This window comes from Parambassis ranga, chromosome 12, assembly GCF_900634625.1.
Source record: "Parambassis ranga chromosome 12, fParRan2.1, whole genome shotgun sequence".
Lineage (NCBI taxonomy): Eukaryota > Metazoa > Chordata > Actinopteri > Ambassidae > Parambassis > Parambassis ranga.
The window spans coordinates 5924909-5929885 of record NC_041032.1 but is presented as its reverse complement, the minus strand read 5'-3'; the positions used below and the strand labels follow the sequence as shown (position 1 = coordinate 5929885).

Below are 4977 nucleotides of genomic sequence, written 5' to 3'. Positions count from 1 at the left end.
GGCAGCTGCCATTACGCAGGGACCTGCTATCCCAGGCACGAGGGGAAATATTTCACCCTCACCCAGAGAGGCTGGCTCTGTGGGCCTGGCCCGTGAGTGGTTTAACCTGAACTCAACAGGACTCCCAAACAGTGTCATTGAGACTATTCAATGTGCTAGGGCCTCATCGACTAGGAAGTTGTATGGGCTTAAGTGGCAAGTGTTTGAGAGCTGGTGCTCGGAATCCCAGGCCATTCCTTTTCAGTGTTCTGTGGGGGTGATTTTATCCTTTCTGCAGGACCTCATTGAGAAGGAAAAATCTTTTTCAACCATCAAGGTGTACCTGGCGGCAATCTCTGCTTGCCATGTTGGTTTTGATGGTAAATCTGTGGGTCGACACCCTCTGGTGTGTCAGTTCATGAAAGGTGCACGACGTAAATTGCCGGTATCTAGGTCTCTTACGCCGTCATGGGACCTGCCCACGGTGCTGGATGCTCTTTCTGGTCCACCTTTTGAACCACTGGATCAGGTGGACTTGAAGGTGGTATCTCTTAAGACAGCGCTGCTCCTGGCCTTGGCCTCGGCTAAGCGCGTCGGTGAGGTTCATGCCCTGTCTGTGCACGAGGCTTGTACCCATTTTTCACCAGGGGGCGAGAGGGTCAGTATGCAGCCTAACCCAGCCTTTATCCCAAAGGTGGTTGGGTCTCTCTCCCCAATAGAGCTGGTTGCTTTTTATCCACCGCCTTACTCCTCTGAGGAGCATCGGCGTCTGCATACGCTGTGTCCGGTCCGTGCACTAAGGACCTATCTGGACAGGACTCAGGGTGTTAGGCAGAGTGACCAGTTGTTTGTGTCCTGGGCTAAGCCATGTGTGGGCAAGCCAGTCTCAAAACAGCGGCTTTCCCACTGGATTGTGGAGGCTATTGCTCTGGCTTACACGACCAAAGGTCTTCCGCCTCCTGCTGGTCTGCGTGCGCACTCCACTAGGGGCCTTGCTGCTTCCTGGGCTCTCTTTAAGGGGGTTTCAGCCCAGGAAATTTGTGCAGCTGCAAGTTGGGCTTCACCCCACACTTTTGCTAGGTTTTACAAGTTGGATGTTACAGTTCCAACCCTGGCACATTCAGTTCTTGGGGTAGGGTTTTCACGGGGTACAACCCACTCTTCGTGAGGCCCCTCTGGGACAGTTGTCATTTTTACAGGCATGTCTGGCAATCCGGGAGTCAGTATTTCTCCCATAGTGAGACACGAAACGAATGCTATGAAAGAGAACTGGAGGTTATGGCTATAACCATGGTTCTCTGATTAGCATGAGTGAGTGTCTCACCAGACCACCCTCCTTGCTATGGAAGCGAGGAAGAGGTGAGCTTGTTTGAATGGCGACTGAAGCTATGTCAGCCTATTATATAGGAGGAGGGCGGTCCCTCCTGACATAGACGTCACTGATACCAGCCCCAAGGGCTGGTGTAGTGTAATTAAAGCTTCTGTCGGGATCACGCAGGGGGCGTTCTCCCATAGTGAGACACTCACTCATGCTAATCAGAGAACCATGGTTATAGCCATAACCTCCAGTTTTCACAGTAAGCTAGCTGCTTAGTAGCAAAGTTAGCAAGTAAGCTACGTTCTACAAACCGCATTATGTTAGCACGCTAATGTTTACATTACAAGCTAACATGTATTTTTATTTTAGCTTCTTGAATTAAGTTGGTAAATAGAAGAGGTACATGTTTAAACGCTCCAATAAATAATTCAAAGACTTTTTTAAATATTAGCATTGAACCTGCGGTGAACATTGGTTTGCCGCTACTGAAATTGGGATTTTACAATTGGTCAGTGCAGTCACGTGGAAACTGGATGACGTGTTTAATGAGAAGCTGAAGCTCACAGAGGGCTACAGATTTAATGAGACCTGTGAATATACTTCTATGTGGATTTGTAGCCTTCTTATTGTTTGTTGCCAATTGTATGTGAATCCATTGTTATTACATTATGTCAATGTATAAAAAATGTCCAGGACTGATGTAAAACAAGTAAAGAAAACCTGCCAATAACTGAACTTCTCTTGACAATGAATTTATTTCTTTATTTTTACATTAACGCACAAACAAGTATAATTAAAAAAACCTTTGGTTATCATCAATAAAAGTGCCAAAAATCAGGACATAGGAACAAACACTGATCACACTGAAATACAGCTGTCCCTAGAGGGGGCTGTAAGGCTGTGCTTGAATTCAGTTGAGGCATGTGAGTCTCACAGTTGAACCAACTTCACATCAAACATCGTTCACTTTGTTTCCTCTGTGTATGTTGGCCTGTTGGTTCATGTAGGTGTCTACAGTACAACAGTCATTGTTAAAGGAACAGTCTAATTATTTGGGATTAATAACATCTTTCTGCCTCACAAAGCAAGAATTTACTAAAACCTTCTTGAAGCAATATTAGGGCAAAAATGTCTCCATCATTAAGAGCTATTTATGTGTAAACCTGTTAACACCAAAATGTTTGACCACAAAACAGTCCATTTCTCATCAGGAGCCAAGATGGCTGTTCCATCTGCTGGCAGTATCGTTGTATTTACTGTAAGTTTGAGAAGTGCTGCTCAGAGAATCTTACTTTTCACACGCGTGACATCAGCTTGAGCTGAGCTTTAAAGTGCAAAGAAAAAAAGAGGAGAAAAGGAGTCTGGATCAGAGCTTGACTGTGCTCAGACGATGGACTCTTTGGACAGCTGCTTCCCTCGCTGGCAGCCCTGTAAAGACTGCAGCGCTGATCCTTCGCTGTGTGATCTGGGGAGGAGGAGGACCACCTTCTGATTAGACTGACGCCACTCACTGTACAGTCGACAGTGATACCTGAGAGACACCTGGGGAGCACACAGAGAACATGAGGATGTCATGATGATACCTCTGGCACAAGAATTTCCTTCGGGATTAATAAAGTTTTATCTTATCTTATCTTATGATCTGAATCGTCATTTCACTGATCAAACTGCCACATTATAGGACCACAACAAGTGTCCCTCCCATGTCACCCACACACACGCCTCAGCATACCAACCAGAGTCCAGAAGAGATAAATGGTAAAAGAGCCACAGTCAGTGTGATGAGCCCCACAGCCTCCAGCCGGCTGGAGAAGTGAAGATGATCTATAGCACCACGAAGGCAGAGCCAGCCGGAGATAGTGGCAAGAGGAGTGATGAGCAGGAAGCACACCATGTCACCAAACAGTGTGCGCTTCTCTTGGCGGAGACCTGGGTTCTGCAGCCACTGCACCAATAAGATTAAAGCAAAACATTCAGTTTCTCCATCAAGTGTAAAAGAATGGATTATAGTGTAGCTTCCCAGACTGTTCTGTACCTCGAGCAGTGGCCTGGACTTTCTCTGCACAGTGAACTGGTAGTGGCAGAGCTCACAGTAACTGGTCCCTGAGGCAGACAGCCAGTGTTCTAGGCAGCTGCGGTGGATAGTAGCCAGGGTCCCAGAACATTCACAGGGGGACAGCAGCTCCTCCTGGGCTCCACTGTCGTGACAGATACGGCACATGGGGTTCTCTGGCACACCACTGAGGATGAGAACAACAAGATGCTATGTTACAGTGTCAATGTGTCATTTATAGCTGCTATAACACCACACAGGTACAGGCTGACTGTTGTGAATCTTTGAAATAAAATTATTGAAACACATACCGCTGCTTGGTGCAAGCATCCATCCCTGAAGACATCAGGTTAGCATCGAGCTTGGTTGACACCTGTGTGTAATACTGAGGCTGATCACCGGTGGACACACTGCACTCCTCCATGGTTTTACCTGGGAGAGGTGGCTCACCAGTGTCCTGCTCAGGCTGGAAACTCACATGGGCAGACAGGCACTGGTTTGGCAAAACTTCTGGCAACAATGTGCAGTGACTGGTCATTGTTGTGGCAGACAGTGGAATGCTGAGCACGCATCGACGGTCTTACTGGGCATCTTCCATCTACAGGGGCGAGCGAGGTCATATGTAATAGTCACAATTTTGAATGTAATAGATGCTGTACAGAGGCGAGCTATCACACGCATGCACACACACTGACACACACAAACACTCAGAACATACTGTCCTATGAAGGGACAACTGTGGACACACATTAACAGCTGTGGGCCCAAAATCAATACTTATTAATCTAGGTTGCAGTCATTGATGACTGCTGTTAGCTATCTCTTATTTTAGACAGTAATGTGAACATGATTGTTTTTGAGCAGCGGTATCCTATAATAGAAATGATTTTGTAAACGATGTTTACAGCACAGGGAGATGTGAAATCCATCAACAGGCACTAATGATGCCGGGAATCTTTCAACCACTGCCCCACTCACCCAGTGGGTAGTAGTCATGGTGGAGGGACACAGGAAAAAACACAGGGAAAAATAGTCAATGGGATTGGGTCATAGGTGTATTATTTTGAAATATACATATATACATACAAATTCAGATAAATACATTTTCAGGAATACATTACAAAATGTGTTACTTAACAAAAACTACGAAAATAAAACAAAATATAAAAATATTCAATATTAAAAGAAAATTATAAAATGCAAAAATAAACAAAAAAACTGTGCAGAAATGTTATATACGTATATACATTAGGTCTCTGAGACTCTTAAGAAAGGGGAACATTCAGCATCATAACAAACCGCAGCAGGTTTTCTGCTGAGTCCTGAGCGTTAGGAGCGCCGGCTGCAGGGGAGGCTGGAGGCCGCGTCTCATTTTCAGGTTTTGCTGCAGAGGAACACACACAAACATGATCAGTCGTCACAACTTTGACATGAACTCTCATCTTATACTCACCACATTTAGCATGTGACTTACCTGTGGCTGGAGCTCGCCTTCTGTCTCTCCTCTTCTTTTTGCCCTAAAATCAAACACATTCTGTTGGATTTCAGCTGATAAAAAACTCTTTGCAAAGACTGTGGAGTAGTGATGCAAACTGTACATACATAGTTGTCGCTGGTGGACCACTCA

The 4977-nt window shown here is 45.6% G+C and overlaps 1 pseudogene; it reads right to left on the bottom strand.

The window, feature by feature from the left end:
* Positions 1 to 2474: 2474 nt before the first annotated feature.
* LOC114443799 (E3 ubiquitin-protein ligase MARCH3-like) lies at positions 2475 to 3972 on the bottom strand (annotated as a pseudogene).
* Between the last annotated feature and the right edge of the window lie 1005 nt (positions 3973 to 4977).